Genomic DNA, 18711 nt, shown 5'->3' on the forward strand with positions numbered 1-18711 from the left:
AAAAATGGATTCCAAAACGGTTATCCGACTCGCCACATAGGAGAAACATTTTTGGTTCCAAGTAGAACCCTTTGTGGTCGCAGATAGAACTATTTGGGGTTACTTGTAGAACTCTCTGTGTAAAGGGTTCTACATGGAACTCAAAAGGGTTCTAATTGGAACCAAAAGTGATCTACCTGGATCCAAAAAGGGTTCTTCAAAGGGTTCTCCTTTTGGCACAGCTAAAGAACCATATTAGGTTCTAGATAGAACGTTTCTTTCTAAGAGTGTATAGTATGAGTAGAGAAAGGTGTTGTTGCATATTAGTGAACATGTTTAGGGTAGTGACTGGAAACCACCGATATGCTCTCTGGCTAATCAGCAAGAAGAGGAAGTGGTGCCAAGACTCGTTGAAACTGTTGATACATATTTGTCATGATTAGCACAATACAATGTCTTAATCAGGGTCAAAGGGTTTGTGTGAATTTCAATAGAAACTACTGATGAACATCATTGCATGGACGTGGGAGGAGTTTTGCTGCTTTATGAAAGAGTGCTTCTCCCCTCCAGAGACACGTATTCCACTGTTGCGTCTTTGGTGTTAAACAACTGAACTTCACTCTGAGTCTTGACTCTTAAACAGGTTTATTGCATATTGAATCAGACGTATCAGTTTACTTCAATTACTATCTTCTATAGCCATCCTTAACACTGAGGCCTGCATATCGTTGTATGTAATTACACAATGTCCCTACATAACTCATCTTACTATATGAGGAAATATTTCAGAGCTACATTTTTATTTTGACCAAATAATGAACAAAACATACATATATATATTTTTTTTTTAGCTTCCTATATTCTGAAACAGTTGCTTAATCATTTATAAAGTCTAGTTAATCAAGCATGGTATGGGTTTGTTGTTCCCCACGATGGAATTGGGGAGGGGACTACGGATCTGTCTCTGTCCGTCCGTCCGTATGTTTGCTTGTAAGTTAGTAAAACAAGATATCTCAGACAGCACTGGTAAGATTTTGACAAAGCTTGGGTGAATGATTCGTCTTGCCATAGAGATCCAACATTTTACAAAATTACACTGATTGCTCCAAGGTGGGAGTTATGGTAATTAACTGCAATTTGTTAGTAACACACAATAAGTCAATTGGCCCAGGAGGCGGTGCATCATTCGTGGGGTACGACATGTTTACTGTGGCCTTGTTTTCACATGGTTGACTTCAGCCTCCTATTGTTCTGTTTTGAATTCAAAAGTATGATGTTAGTATGATGTTTAATGTGAGGTGAGTAGACTGTTGAGTGTAGTCCTTTACATCAAGCTGTCTCTTCATCTTCAATACTGTTACGTTCCCCAGTTTTTGAGTTGTGGGTTTGTGTATATGTATATTTCAGGAAATGGCTTCCTGGATTCCCCCAAGCAGCTGATTGGTCAGCCCCAGTGCAGATTGGAGCTCTGATCCCGCCCTCTCGTTAGGGGATACAGCTGTCGGCAATTACAAACTCCTTCTGCAGCTTTATAAGCCAGTGTTCCTTTGTTAGGCAGAGAGAGCTTCTTTGATGTCCTGTGTTGCTCAGGGAGAGCTTCTTGGTATGGCTTGTATATTGTAAAGTATTTTGTAGCTGGTCCTGCTAAAAGTATGTTAAAAGGACTGTTTTTGATCATTGAAATTGTTCACTTTACTTTATTATTCAGTCATGTTTTAGGTGTTACTTGACTAAATCTGAGGGTCAGTTTAATTGGACAGGTACTTTAAAAGTTTGACAGACCCTGTTCTATATTAGACAGTGTCATAATATATTAATGCATACCTGTGAATACTGTAGCCTGTGTTAATGAATATTGTTATATATTAATTAATAAAATGCCATCTATTCTTTCAGATATTTCAAAGAGGCATTTGATTGGAAAGGTGAGTTCCAGCACCATAAACAACTCTCATTCTGAAGTGGAATCTAACATTCATATTCATCATGATTCTTCGTAATTATAGCAACATCAGAATTAATTTAAGTGCATAGAGACGTCCTCACTTACACAACAATATGTTTCATTACATATAAGTCACCAAGTTGATCAGGAAGAAACAGCAGGAGGTGCTGGGAGTAGGAGAGGGACTCTGTGGCTTTGAATGTCTGAATCAGTTCCTTGAGTTGGAGGCTTCTTAAATTGATCTGTACAAATTTGTATTTGAGGTTACGTGACGCACACACACATGGCAACCACACTGCATTTGATCGGTGGTGGAGGCACTTCCTTTGAATTCCACGGCTATGGACAACGGTGCCACCCTCAAGAAGATCGGAGTGGCGGTGGGAGGCTGGCAGGTCAAAGCTGTGCGGGCGGAGCTGACCGACGGGAAAGTAGCGACTTTTGGAGATGCTAACACTTTCAATGAGTTTGAGTTCAACCTCGGGGAGCGCATCACCAAGCTGTCTCTGTGGGGTAACGGCGCCGGCACACGTCTGGGTGCCATCAAGTTCATGACCAGTCAGAACCGTCAGTTCTTTGAAAAATGACCAGCTGGGAACTGAAGACTGAGTACACCATAGATGTGGGGTCCGGAATCTGCCTGGGGCTGCAGGGCAGGTCTGGCTCAGACATCGACTGCATGGGCTTCCTCTTCATCAACCATCAAGTCGTCCGTAATGACTGACATGGAGTATCCCACCCTGTCCCTCTTCAAACCCCAGGTGTGTGTAGACGGCTCAGGAATACTCTACCGATGCTCTAACATTAAGGGGGCTGTCCACTTTAAAACATGTAATCCAATATGGGGGTCGACATTCATCAGGCATCTCATTTCTAGGACAGTCATGCCTTATGTTTAATTGGCCTTGGTCAGCAAAATAGCCCCAACACTTTTTAAAAGAAAAAATAATTTTTTACTTTTACTCGTACACATCAGTCCAAGATAGCAAGCACACACCTGTTATTTTTGTTGACTTTCTAAAAATCTATTATCAGTTATTAAATTGTCTTTGTCTTGTTTGAACATCTTGTATCTTTGTTGGTTTTAGGTGACCCCAGAATGTGAAATCCGTGTCTCACCAGAACGACACCTCCTTGGTTCTAGAAAAGTCCATTACATACAGCAAGACCCTGACCAAGACTTCCTCCTGGTCCGTCAGCAACAAGATGGAGTCCACCTTGAGTGTGTCAGTCAAAGTGGGGATCCCAGATCTGGTCGAGGGGTCATCAGGGTTCAGCTTGACCGTGGGAGTGGAGCAATTCACCAGCCTGCACAAGACCGAGACCATAACAGAATCGGGTACCATCAACGTGAAGATCCCGCCAGGGAAGACCATGGATGTTGAGATCACAATGGGGAAAGCAAATATCGACCTCGACTACAGGGCCACAGTAAAAGTCACCTGCATGAATGGCAGTCAGCTGGTCTTCCCATCCAACGGCATCTACACTGGTGTGACTTACACTTCAGTGAGGATGTCCACAAAGGAGAGATGAGTCAAGTGTGTGACTTTATGAATAAAAAGTGCAGTGATAGAAATTGACACCATTACTGATTCTGTGTGCCTTTTCTGTTATTATGATCATTTTTGAGTGATTCTAATTGAACCAGTTGACCCAGTTCTTTGTCTCAGAAGGTATAACAATAGGTGGGTCTTTCCTACAATCTGGTGCCTTTTGTGTCCAATGACATGTTAAAACCTGTTTGGGAGAAGGGGGGGAAGCATTTTCACTTTTGGTTGAATTATTGAACAACATTAATTTAAAGATGTTTATTATGGTTCGACCCCCATTTACCATAAACACGATGTTATGTAACTTGATTTCATAAATTTGTCTTGTGTTTGCCATATCTCCTGTATAGTTTCGACTTCCATCGGACATTAAATAAAATTTGCAAATATTGGTAATTACATTGAGTTCTCTTTAACAAAATCTTTATGGTTAACACATGCAGTCACTCAAGCACGTTCACGTTACACACACCACATCTAACAGACTCATCTAATGAACAATTTAAATATTTCACCCTAACCCAAAAGACATGTAAATATTGGACTATACATTGTGTAGAATCCAAGCAGCATCTCAGCTGCCTATCAGTTACAACTAACAGCATTTTTGTTGTAGTGCTAGTAACTATGGGCCAGCAGTTAGCCTAGTGGTGAGAGTGTAAACAACATGAAATACTTAAAATGAATATTCAATAAGCTCTAAACATGCAAATCCTGGAATTAATGAAATTACCTTTTGACACTGCAGCACCTGGGGAATATACTGAACAATAATATAAATCACCATGTAAAGTGTTGTTCCCACTGCAGCACCTGGGGGAATACACTGAACAATAATATAAATCACCATGTAAAGTGTTGGTCCCACTGCAGTACCTGGGGGAATACACTGAACAATAATATAAATCACCATGTAAAGTGTTGGTCCCATGTTTAATGACCTGAAATAAAACATCCCCAAAAAGTATTTCTCTCAAATGTCGCTGTTATGCATTTTCCCTTTACCAAGATAATCCATCCACCTGACAGGTGTGGCATATCAAGAAGCTGATTAAACAGCATGATCATTACACAGGTGTACCTTGTGCTGGGGAATATAAATAGCCACTCTAAAATGTGCAGAATACAATGCCACAGACATATGAAGTTGAAGAAGAGTGCCATTGGCATGCTGAACACAGGAATATTCACGAGAGCTGTTGCAGGGAATTTAATGTATATTTTTCTGCCATGTCGTTATAGAAAATAGGTCACCACTTCCAACCAGCCTCACAACCGCAGAGCATGTCTATGGTGTCATGTGGGCATGCGGTTTGTTGATGTCAATGTTGTTAACAGAGTTCCCCATGGTGGCGGCGAGATTATGTCATGGGCAGGCATAAACTAGGGACAACAAGTACAACTGCATTTCATCGATGGCAATTTGAATGCACAGAGATAAAGTGATGAGATCCTGAGGTCCATTGTCGTGCCATTCATCCGCCCACATCAACTTACGTTTCAGCATTTGAGCTCCCAAGTGGAGCAGCGGTCTCGGGCACTGAATCTCAGTGCAAGCGGCGTCACTATAGTCCCTGGTTTGAATCCAGGCTGTATCACATCCGGCCGTGATTGGGAGTCTTATAGGGCGATGCACAATTGGCCCAGCATCGTCCGGGTTAGGCCGTCATTGTAAATAAGAATTTAACTGACTTGCCTAGTAAAATAAAGGTTAAATAAAAAATAAATAAATAATTATAATGCATGTTGCAAGGATCTGTACACAATTCCTGGCATCTGAAAATGTTCCTGTTCTTCCATGGCCTGCATACCCACCAGATATGTCACCCATTGTGCATGTTTGGGATGCTCTGGATTGACATGTACGACAGCGTGTTCCAGCCAATATCCATTAACTTCGCATAGCCGTTGAAGAGTGGGAAAACAGGTCACAATCAACAGCCTGATCAACTTTATGTGAAGGAGATACGTCGCACTACATGAGGCAAATGGTGGTCACACCAGATACTGACTGGTTTTCTGATCCACTCCCCTACCTTTTTTATTATGTGTCTTTGACCAACAGATGCATATCTGTATTCCCAGTCAAGTGAAATCTAGAGATTTGCCTTTTCCCACGTATGTTATGTTGCAGCTGTGATTAATACTCAGGGAGAAAAAGGTGTAGATTCACACGTAGAGCGTTGCAGGTGTTTATTTCGCCTTCAAAGAAGGCAGGATAGTGGTCGCAGGCAATGGTCATACACAGGTAGGCAAACAGGCAGGTGAATCAAAACTAGGATTGAAGGCTATAACAGGTTCTGACAAACGAGCTGGGAAAAGGCTTAGTAGAGTCAAAATGAAAGGTAGAATTGGCTTCCTCCTTCACTCATGCTGCCAAACATACCCTCATAAAACTGACTATCCTACCATCATTGACTTCTGCGATGTCATTTACAAAATAGTCTCCAACACTCTACTCAGCAAATTGGATGTAGCCTATCACAGTGCCATCTGTTTTGTCACTAAAGCCCCATATACTACCCACCACTGCGACCTGTATGCTCTCGTTGGCTGGCCCTCGCTACATATTCGTCGCCAAACCCACTGGCTCCAGGTCATCTATAAGTCTTTGCTAGGTAAAGCCCCGCCTTATCTCAGCTCACTGGTCACCATAGCAACACCCACCCGTAGCACGTGCTCCAGCAGGTATATTTCACTGGTCATCCCCAAAGCCAACACCTCTTTTGGCCGCGTTTCCTTCCAGTTCTCTGCTGCCCATGACTGGAAAGAATTGCAAAATTACTGAAGCTGGAGACTTATATCAAATGAAATCACATCAAATGTATTTATAAAGCCCTTCTTACATCAGCTGATATCTCAAAGTGCTGTACAGAAACCCAGCCTAAAACCCCAAACAGCAAGCAATGCAGGTGTAGAAGCACGGTGGCTAGGAAAAACTCCCTAGAAAGGCCAAAACCTAGGAAGAAACCTAGAGAGGAACCAGGCTATGAGGGGTGGCCAGTCCTCTTCTGGCTGTGCCGGGTGGAGATTATAACAGAACATGGCCAAGATGTTCAAATGTTCATAAATGACCAGCATGGTCAAATAATAATAATCACAGTAGTTGTCGAGGGTGCAGCAAGTCAGCACCTCAGGAGTAAATGTCAGTTGGCTTTTCATAGAAGATCATTAAGAGTATCTCTACCGCTCCTGCGGTCTCTAGAGAGTTGTAAACAGCAGGTCTGGGACAGGTAGCACGTCCGGTGAACAGGTCAGGGTTCCATAGCCGCAGGCAGAACAATTGAAACTTGAGCAGCAGCACGGCCAGGTGGACTAGGGACAGCAAGGAGTCATCATGCCAGGTAGTCCTGAGGCATGGTCCTAGGACTCAGGTCCTCCGAGTGAGAGAAAGAAAGAGAGAAAGAGAGAATTAGAGAGAGCATACTTAAATTCACACAGGACACCGGATAAGACAGGAGAAGTACTCCAGATATAACAAACTGACCCTAGCCCCTCGACACATAGACGACTGCAGCATAAATACTGGAGGCTGAGACAGGAGGTGTCAGGAGACACTGTGGCCCCATCCGATGATACCCCTGGACAAGGCCAAACAGGAAGGATATAACCCCACCCACTTTGCCAAAGCACAGCCCACACACCATATCTCCCTCACTAACTTTAAGCATCAGCTGTCAGTGCAGCTTACTGATCACTGTACCTGTACACAGCCCATCTGTAAATAGCACACCCAACTACCTCATCCCCATACTGTCATTTACTTTTTGCTCTTTTGCACCCCAGTACCTCCGCTTGCACATCATCATCTGCACATCTTTAACTCCAGCGTTTAATTTCCAAATTTTCGCCACTATGGCCTATTAACCTTACTACGTTTGCACACACTGTACATAGATTTTTACTATTGTGTTATTGACTGTACATGTGTTTATCCCATGTGTAACTCTATGTTGTTGTTTTTGTCGCACTGCATCGCTTTATCTTGGCCAGGTCGCAGTTGTAAATGAGAACACAAGGTGTCTACAAGGTGTCAAAAGCGTTCCATAGGGTTGCTGGCTAATGTTGACTCCAATGCTTCCCACAGTTGTGTCAAGATGGCTGAATGTCGTTTCGATGGTGGACCATTCTTGACACACACGGGAAACTGTTGAGCATGAAAAACCCAGCAGTGTTGCAATTCTTGACACATACCGGTGTGCCTGGCACCTACTACCATACCCTGTTCAAAGGCACTTAAATATTTTGTCTTGCCCATTCACCCTCTGAATGGCACACGTACAAAATCCATGTCTTAATTGTCTCAAGGCTTAAAAATCCTTCTTTAGCCTGTCTCCCCTTCATCTACACTGATTGAAGTGGATTTAACAAGTGACATCAATAAGAGATCATAGCTTTCACCTGGATTCACCTGGTAAGTCTGTGTCACGGAAAGAGCAGGTGTTCTTAATATTTTGTGCACTCAGTGTATGTGTTACTTTTCACACACACAATAGATAATCTACAGTGCATTCGGAAAGTATTCAGACCCGTTGACTTTTTCACGTTACGTTACAGCCTTATTCTAAAATTTATTAAATCATTTTTCTTTACAAACAATACCCCATAATGACAAAGCAAAAACGGCTTTTTAGAAATTTTGCCAAATGTTATAAAAAACTGAAGTATCACATTTACATAAGTATCCAGACCCTTTACTCAGTATTTTGTTGAAGCACCTTTGGCGGCGATTACAGCCTCGGATCTTCTTGCTACAAGCTTGGCACTCATGCATTTGGGGAGTTTCTCCCATTCTTCCATTTAAGAAGCCACTGTGTTCTTGAACGTAGCCCTGTCTCTCATTTTTGTTTATTGATTTCACCTGTGTTCGTTACTGACCTGGTCTCATCAGCTCCTTATTTAGTTCAGTTCATTCTGTTTGTGCCTTTGTGAGGTATTGTTCGTTTTGACTCTACTAAGCCTTTTCCCAGCTCGTTTGTCAGAACCTGTTATAGCCTTCAATCCTAGTTTTGATTCACCTGCCTGTTTGCCTACCTGTGTATGACCATTGCCTACGACCACTATCCTGCCTTCTGCGAAGGCGAAATAAACACCTGCAACGCTCTACGTGTGAATCTACACCTTTTTACCTTGGCAAAGGGAAAATGCATAACAGCGATAGTGTTCAGTGTATTCCCCCAGGTGCTGCAGTGGGACCAACACTTTACATGGTGATTAATATTATTGTTCAGTGTATTCCCCCAGGTGCTGCAGTGGGACCAACACTTTACATGGTGATTTATATTATTGTTCAGTGTATTCCCCCAGGTGATGCAGTGGGACCAACACTTTACATGGTGATTTATATTATTGTTCAGTGTATTCCCCCAGGTGCTGCAGTGGGACCAACACTTTACATGGTGATTTATATTATGTTCAGTGTATTCCCCCAGGTGCTGCAGTGGGACCAACACTTTACATGGTGATTTATATTATTGTTCAGTGTATTCCCCCAGGTGATGCAGTGGGACCAACACTTTACATGGTGATATATATATTATTGTTCAGTGTATTCCCCCAGGTGCTGCAGTGGGACCAACACTTTACATGGTGATTTATATTATTGTTCAGTGTATTCCCCCAGGTGATGCAGTGGGACCAACACTTTACATGGTGAATTATATTATTGTTCAGTGTATTCCCCCAGGTGCTGCAGTGGGACCAACACTTTACATGGTGATTTATATTATTGTTCAGTGTATTCCCCCAGGTGCTGCAGTGGGACCAACACTTTACATGGTGATGTATATTATTGTTCAGTGTATTCCCCCAGGTGCTGCAGTGGGACCAACACTTTACATGGTGATTTATATTATTGTTCAGTGTATTCCCCCAGGTGCTGCAGTGGGACCAACACTTTACATGGTGATTTATATTATTGTTCAGTGTATTCCCCCAGGTGCTGCAGTGGGACCAACACTTTACATGGTGATTTATATTATTGTTCAGTGTATTCCCCCAGGTGCTGCAGTGGGACCAACACTTTACATGGTGATTTATATTATTGTTCAGTGTATTCCCCCAGGTGCTGCAGTGGGACCAACACTTTACATGGTGATTTATATTATTGTTCAGTGTATTCCCCCAGGTGCTGCAGTGGGACCAACACTTTACATGGTGATTTATATTATTGTTCAGTGTATTCCCCCGGGTGCTGCAGTGGGACCAACACTTTACATGGTGATTTATATTATTGTTCAGTGTATTCCCCCAGGTGCTGCAGTGGGACCAACACTTTACATGGTGATTTATATTATTGTTCAGTGTATTCCCCCAGGTGCTGCAGTGGGACCAACACTTTACATGGTGATTTATATTATTGTTCAGTCTATTCCCCCAGGTGCTGCAGTGGGACCAACACTTTACATGGTGATATATATATTATTGTTCAGTGTATTCCCCCAGGTGCTGCAGTGGGACCAACACTTTACATGGTGATTTATATTATTGTTCAGTGTATTCCCCCAGGTGCTGCAGTGGGACCAACACTTTACATGGTGATTTATATTATTGTTCAGTGTTTTCCCCCAGGTGATGCAGTGGGACCAACACTTTACATGGTGATTTATATTATTGTTCAGTGTATTCCCCCAGGTGCTGCAGTGGGACCAACACTTTACATGGTGATTTATATTATTGTTCAGTGTATTCCCCCAGGTGCTGCAGTGGGACCAACACTTTACATGGTGATTTATATTATTGTTCAGTGTATTCCCCCAGGTGCTGCAGTGTCAAAACATAATTTCCCTCATCCCAATAGTTGCCATTTGGCTGTGTTGAGTGATTATTACATATTAATTTAAACAGTATTTCACTTCATTTAGATAGTCCCAATTCATATTTACAGAGAGTTACTAGAGTTAGTAAATGCACTGAACATGCTCATCAGCTGATACATAGTTGAATCTGAAGTAGATGGTCTGTAGACGCCAACTAAACTCTACTTGTGTTTCACTTTATTTGGAGAGTTCCAAGTCATACTTTATTTTTATTGTTTATTTTATTTAACCTTTGTTTAACTAGGCAAGTCAGTTGAGAACAAATTCTTATTTACAATGACAGCCTAGGAACTGACGGGCAGATTGACAGATTTTTTACCTTGTCAGCTCGAGGATTCAATCTAGCAACCTTTTGGTTACTGGCCCAACGCTCTAACCACAAGGCTACCTGCCGCCAGATAGTTACTAGAATATGCTCTTAAATTATAACTGATATGCAGCTGTGATGCTGCACAATTTATAGTCCAATATTTAAACGTATTTGGGGGAAGGGGGGATTGGGGCAAGTGTTTAAATTGTGCAGTATTTAGCAATCACAATATTCTGTTAGCAGCAGTTGTGATGTGCATGAGACTGTGTGTGTGTGTGTGTGTGTGTGACTGCATGTGTGCTAACAAACACATTGGATGATTCTGATAATAAATACATCATGATAAACAATGTGATTAGAAAGAGAACAACTCAACGTCATGATAATTAAAATATTTGTGAATTGCATTATTATTATATCAAATGGAAGTTTGATAAACTTATAAACTTGACTGGGGACATGGTGAAACAAAAGACAAATGGTTTATTATTCATGAAATTAAGCTATAGTTACATAACATTGTTTTTTATGGTAAATTTGGGTCTAACCATATATTAAAACATTTTGCAATGAATGTGGTTCAATAATTCACACAAAATACACTACCGGTCAAAAGTTTTAGATTACCTACTCATTCAAGGGTTTTTCTTTATTTTTTACTATTTTCTGCATTGTAGAATAATAGTGAAGACACCAACACTATGAAGTAACACATATGGAATCAAATAGTTGAGGTCAGGGGATTGTGGACTCTTCTTCTTGGTGAAATAGCCCTTACACAGCCTGGAGGTGTATTGGGTCATTGTCCTGTTGAAAAACAAATGATAGTGCCACTAAGCTCAAACCAGAAGGGATGGTGTATCGCTGCAGAATGTTGTGGTAGCCATGCTGGTTAATTGTGCCATGAATTCTAAATAAATCACAGACAGTGTCACCAGCAAAGCACCCCCATACCAAAACGCCTCCTCCTCCATGCTTCACGGTGGGAAATACACATGCAGAGCTCATCCGTTTGTCCACAATGCGGAGGTTGGACGCAGCGGTTGGATCCAAAACCTCCAATTTGGACTCCAGCCCAAATTACACATTTCCACCAGTCTAATGTCCATTGCTCAGATTTCTTGGCCCAAGCAAGTCTCTTCTTCTTATTGGTGTCTTTTAGTAGGGGGTTCTTTCGACCCTGAAGGCCTGATTCACACAGTCTCCTATGAAAAGTTGATGTTGAGATATGTCTTTTACTTGAACTCTGTGAAGCATTTATTTGGGCTGCAATTTCTGAGGCTGGTAACTCTAATAAGCTTAGACCCGCAGCAGAGGTAACTCTGGGTCTTCCATTCCTGTGGCGGTCCTCATGAGAGCTAGTTTCATCATAGCGCTTGATGGTTTATGCGACTGCACTTGAAGAAACTTTCAAAGTTCTTGAAATTTTCCAGATTGACTGACATTCATGTCTTAAAGTAATGATGGACTTTGGTTTCTCTTTTCTTATTTTAGCTGTTCTTTCCATAAAATGGACTTGTTCTTTTACCAAATAGGGCTATCTTCTGTATACCACCTCTACCTTGTCACAACACAACTAATTGGCTCAAACGCATTAAGAAGGAAATCCATTCCACAAATTAACTTTTAAGAAGGCACACCTGTTAATTGAAATGCATTCCAGGTGACTACCTCATGGAGCTGGTTGAGAGATTGCCAAGAGTGTGCAAAGCTGTCATCAAGAAAAAGGGTGGCTATTTGAAGAATCTAAAATCTATTTTGATTTGTTAAACACTTGTTGGTTACTACATGATTCCATATGTGTTAGTTCATAGTTTTGATGTCTTCACTATTATTCTGCAATGTAGAAAATAGTCAAAATAAAGAAAAACCCTTGAATGAGTAGGTGTTCTAAAACTTTTGACCTGTAGTGTATGTGTTAACATGTTATGGGACACAAAGGCACCGTATTGTAAGAATGACCCTCCTGTCGTTTTCCCCTCTGTTGAGACAGAAATAAAGAGCTGAGTCAACTGGGTTCAATTAGAATCACTCAAAGTTTATCATAATAACAGAAAGACCTGAGTCAACTGGGTTCAATTAGAATCACTCAAAGATGATCATAATAACAGAAAGAGCTGAGTCAACTGGGTTCAATCAGAATCACTCAAAGATGATCATAGTAACAGAAAAGGCACACAAAGAATTATTTAATTCTATCACTGTACTTATTATCTCTCCTTTGTGGATACCCTCGCTGAAGTGTAAGTCACACCGGTGTAGACGCCCTTGGATGGGAAGACCAGCTGACTGCCATTCATGCAGGTGACTTTCACGTTGGCCTCGTAGTCGAGGTCGATATTTGCTCTCCCCACTGTGACCTCAACATCCATGGTCTTCCCTGGCGGGATCTTCAGGTTGATGGTATCTGATTCTGTTATGGTCTCTGTCTTCTCCAGGCTGGTGGAATGCTCCACTCCCACGGTCAAGCTGAACCCTGATGACACCTCGACCAGATCCGGGATCCCTGCTTTGACCGACACACTCAAGGTGGACTCTATCTTGTTGCTGACGGACCAGGAGGAAGTCTTGGTCAGGGTCTTGCTGTATGAAATGGACTCTTCTTAAACCAAGGAGGTGTCGTTGTGGTGAGACAGAGATTTCACATATTCTGGGCTCACCTAAAATAAACACACACACACACACACAAATATACAAATTGTTCAGACAAGACAAAGACAATTTAAGAACTAGTCATCAGTGAGGAACTGATCAATTAATTTTTAGAAAGCCAACAATAATAACTAGTGTGTGTGTGTATGTGTGTCTACTGTCCTAGAAATGAGATGCCTGATGAATATCGACCCCCATATTGGATTATATGTTTTAAAGTGGACAGCCCCCTTAATGTTAGAGCATCGGTCGAGTTTTCCTGAGCCGTCTACACACATCTATAAAAGAGCTCACCTGGGGTTTGAAGAGGGACAGGGTGGGATACCTCATGTCGGTCAGCACGGACGACTTGATGTTGTTGATGAAGAGGAAGCCCATGCAGTCGATGTCCGAGCCAGACCTGCCCTGCAGCCCCAGGCAGATTCCGGACCCCACATTGATGGTGTACTCAGTCTTCAGTCCCCAGCTGGTCATTTTTTCAAAGAACTCCCTGTTCTCATTTGTCGTGAACTTGATGGCACCCAGACGTGTGCCGGCGCCGTTACCCCACAGAGACAGCTTGGTGATGCGCTCGCCGAGTTTGAACTCAAACTCTTTGAAAGTGTTAGCCTCTCCAAAGGTCGCAACGCGGCCGTCGGTAAGCTCCACCCGCACAGCTTTCACCTGCCAGCCTTCCACCGCCACTCCAATCTTCTTGAGGGTGGCACCGTTGTTCATGCCGTGGAATTCAAATGCACTGCCTCCTTGACCACCTATAAGTTCCAGTGTGGTTGCCATGTTGAGTGTGTGTGTGTGTGTGTGTGTCAAGTAACCTAAAAAATACAAATTTGTACACATAACTTCAAGCTTCAACTCAAAGGAGATCTGATTCAGACATTCAAAGTACCAAAAGGAAATTAAAGAACAAGATATAAGGATCAAATGATAACCAAGGGATATAATGACTTATAATGACCCAGCACCTCCCCACTCTACCTCCTGCTGTTTCTTCCTGATCAACACCATGGAGTCCCTCTCCTACTCCCAGCACCTCCCCACTCTACCTCCTGCTGTTTCTTCCTGATCAACACCATGGAGTCCCTCTCCTACTCCCAGCACCTCCCCACTCTACCTCCTGCTGTTTCTTCCTGATCAACACCATGGAGTCCCTCTCCTACTCCCAGCACCTCCCCACTCTACCTCCTGCTGTTTCCTCCTGATCAACTTGGTGACTTGAGTAATGAAACATATTGTTGTGTAAGTGAGCACGTCTCTATGCATTGTAAATTTAATTCTGATGTTGCTATAATTACAATTTATAGTACAAATGTTACAGATGCTACATTAGAATATAATAACCTGCCCTATAATGATGAGTATGAATGTAATAGATGCTCATCAGAATATGATAACCTGCCCTATAATGATGAGTATGAATATAATAGATGCTACATCAGAATATGATAACCTGCCCTATAATGATGAGTATGAATGTAATAGATTCTACATCAGAATATGATAACCTGCCCTATAATGGTGAGTATGAATGTAATAGATGCTACATCAGAATATGATAACCTGCCCTATAATGATGAGTATGAATGTAACAGATGCTCATCAGAATATAATAACCTGCACTATAATGATGAGTATGAATGTAATAGATTCTACATCAGAATATGATAACCTGCCCTATAATGATGAGTATGAATGTTATAGATTCTACATCAGAATATGATAACCTGCCCTATAATGATGAGTATGAATGTAACAGATGCTCATCAGAATATAATAACCTGCCCTATAATGATGAGTATGAATGTAATAGATTCTACATCAGAATATGATAACCTGCCCTATAATGGTGAGTATGAATGTAATAGATGCTACATCAGAATATGATAACCTGCCCTATAATGATGAGTATGAATGTAATAGATTCTACTCAGAATATGATAACCTGACCTATAATGATGAGTATGAATGTAACAGATGCTCATCAGAATATAATAACCTGCCCTATAATGATGAGTATGAATGTAATAGATTCTACATCAGAATATGATAACCTGCCCTATAATGATGAGTATGAATGTTATAGATTCTACATCAGAATATGATAACCTGCCCTATAATGATGAGTATGAATGTAACAGATGCTCATCAGAATATAATAACCTGCCCTATAATGATGAGTATGAATGTAATAGATTCTACATCAGAATATGAGGTGTTCATGGTGCTGAAACTCACCTCTCCAAACAAAGTTTCTGCTTTGAAATATCTGAAAGAGTAAAGATATAATTGAATTAATATAGAACAATAATCTTTAAGACAGACTGCAGTATTCACAGGTATGCATTAAAATATTTTGACACTGTCTAATATATAACAGGGTCTGTCAACCTTTTAAAATATACAGTATGTCCAATTGAATCTAACATTCATATTTAGTCAAGAAATTCCTAAAACATGACTGTTAATAATTAAAACTTAATTTCTGGATGTAAATCGAAACTTTACCTCGATTTCAAATGGTTTCAGAAAGGTGAAGTATTTTATTTTACCGGACTTTAACAATTTAGAATCTGTAATTTCAATACTAGTTGTGTTAGTCAAATCAAGATGAAAAGGAAAGTTTGGTATAAAGCACTAGACTCAACAGTCTACTTTATAGGAACAACTAAACATCATACTGTCATACCACATCTGCATATCTGAGTCAAATGGAATCCTTGTAATATATAGTATAAATACAACATGAACATGCAACAAGAAATATGTGTCACGCCCTGGCCATAGAGAGGCTTTTATTTTCTATTTTGGTTAGAACAGGGTGTGACTAGAGTGGGCATTCTATGTTTTATTTCTTTGTTTTTGGCCGAGGGTGGTTCCCAATCATAGACAGCTGTCCTATCGTTGTCTCTGATTGGGAATCATACTTAGGCAGCCTTTTTCCCACCTGTGTTTTGTGGGTAGTTGTTTCTGTTTTGTGTCTGCACCTGACAGAACTGTTTTGTTCTACTTTATTATTTTGTTTCAGTGTTCAGTTTGATTAAATATCATGAACGCTTACAACGCTGCACCTTGGTCTCCTTCTACTTCATACGACGAGCGTGACAATATGAATAGCTAGAGAAACCTGTGTTTAGTCACTCACCTGAATACATTACACAGGATCAGCAGAGCAGGCCAACATCCACCATGTGAAAACAAAAACAATAGCAGGCCAAAGTGAACAATGTGAATACAAAAACATCATGTCATATATACCGATCAACTACAAATAATGACCAGTAAGTCAACTGTTTCATCATTTAGGTACCGTTTGTTCCCTGAAATGGGCAGTTAATTAGTAATAAAATCAACCTTAGTTATAAAATATTTTTTCACTTAGCAAGATGAGTTGGTTAAGATTTTTTTTTACTGACATACAACGCTTTTGCATGCCTCAGTTTCAAAGATGGATGTAGATTCTCTAATTTTAGTAAGCTTTCATGTTAAAGCTGCATTAGGTCATAGTTATTTTTAACAATTTCGTGAAATTGTCATCACACACTGTCAGCTATCAGTATGTAAAATGTTCTGAGAGAAGATCCAGCTTCTTTGACTGCCCTTCACTCTGCAATCACTCTGAAATATCATTCCAGACAATCGTGTCCCTAGTAGGGATGCACCTAATATGCACAAATAATTAGATTTAAACAGATAAATATACATGATTAATTATATCAATTTCATTATTTGGGATTTATTAACAGTTATGTCTGCAGGCAGAAGGCACAGAAAGCGAACGAGAGTGTGTGAGAGAGTTGAGTCCCTCCCCTCCTGTTCAGCTGAGGCAGGGTCTATCGCTGCACACAGAGGAGCAGAAGTTGGAGCCAGATAAATGTTTGTTTGTTGGTAACATTCCTGTTCATGCATTCCATTTATATTATGGATAATAAAGTTGGTAAAGTGACTGAACAAAGCCTGTTTTTTGTCGAGATAGCACCAGTCACCTACTTTGAAAATTGGCAACTTTCCAGTTGACTTGATGGACTATTGCTAGCAAAGTCTGCTTTCTACACATACCTACTGCAGCTTTAACAGAGCAAAATTGCTGGCATGAAGAATTTCCTCTCTCAGTTCACCTTTCCCTGCAGTTCAATAATTTGGAACCTGACATTTCAGCACCCAATGCTAGATGTGTCAATCAGTGTATTCAAGATGAAGAGACAGCTTGATGTAAACACTACACTCAACAGTCTACTCACCTCACATTAAACATCATACTAACATCATACTTTTGAATTCAAAACAGAACAATAGGAGGCTGAAGTCAACCATGTGAAAACAAGGCCACAGTTAACATGTCGTCCCCCACGAATGATGCACCGCCTCCTGGGCCAATTGACTTATTGTGTGTTACTAACAAATTGCAGTTAATTACCATAGCCCCCATCTTGGGCCAATTAGTGTCATTTTGTAAATGACAAATCTGTATGGCAAGACGAATCATTAACCCAAGCTTTGTCAAAATCAGGCCCAGTGCTCCCAGTGCTCTCTGATATATCTTGTTTTACTAACTTACAAGCAAACATACGAACGAACGGACAGAGAAAGATCCGTAGTCCCCTCCCCAATTTCATCGTGGGGGACAACAAACCCATACCATGCTTGTTTAACTAGACTTTATAACTGATTAAGCAACTGTTTCAGAATATCCTAAGCATTTGTTCCCTGAAAGTTTTGTTCATTTGTTGGTCAAAATAAAAACATAGATTTCAAATATTTCCTCATATAGTAAGATTAGTTATTTAGAGACATTGTGTACTTACATAGAATGATATGCAGGCCTCAGTGTTAAGGATGACTATAGAAGATCTTGATGAAAGAAAAACTGATAGGTCTGATTCAATATGCAATAAACCTGTTTAAGAGTCAAGACTCAGAGTGAAGTTGCAACAGCGGAATATGTGTCTCTGGAGAGGAGAAGCATTCTTTCATATAGCAGCAAAACTCCTCCCACTTCCATAAAATTATGTACATCAGAATTTCCACAGAACCTTTCACCCTGAATAAACATTGTATTGTGCTTATCATGACAGATGTGTTTTGTGGAAATTGAACACCAGGGACTCCTTTAGTCCATATTAAATGATTAATTCTATATTATCACTTAACTGAAGAGGTTAAAACAAACACGTACAAAGTACAAGTCTGCCACAAGCTCTGCTAGGGAGGTCCTTCAGTTCTCTTATATACTGCTACACATTAAGAAACAAAAGAAACGACATGGGCATGGTTCATAGGGTTGGTTACTGCAGGTAACTGGCTGTTATATCACACTCCCAATCACAGCCAGATCTCTTTGCACTGACATGCAGTGCCTTAGACCGCTGCGCCACTTGGGAGCCTAACCTTCCTTCCTTGCTAGTTGACTACAGTAGGAAGATGTCTTTTACCAAGGCAACATGACTGTAAACTTCACGG

At 40.9% G+C, this 18711-nt stretch overlaps 2 pseudogenes; one reads left to right on the top strand and one right to left on the bottom strand.

Annotated features, from left to right (window-relative positions):
• The first annotated feature begins 2207 nt into the window (after positions 1-2207).
• LOC120041570 lies at positions 2208-3460 on the top strand (annotated as a pseudogene).
• A 9040-nt stretch (positions 3461-12500) lies between these two features.
• LOC120041574 lies at positions 12501-18110 on the bottom strand (annotated as a pseudogene).
• Positions 18111-18711: the final 601 nt, after the last annotated feature.

This window comes from Salvelinus namaycush, unplaced genomic scaffold (assembly GCF_016432855.1).
Source record: "Salvelinus namaycush isolate Seneca unplaced genomic scaffold, SaNama_1.0 Scaffold479, whole genome shotgun sequence".
In the NCBI taxonomy this organism is placed as follows: Eukaryota; Metazoa; Chordata; class Actinopteri; order Salmoniformes; family Salmonidae; genus Salvelinus; species Salvelinus namaycush.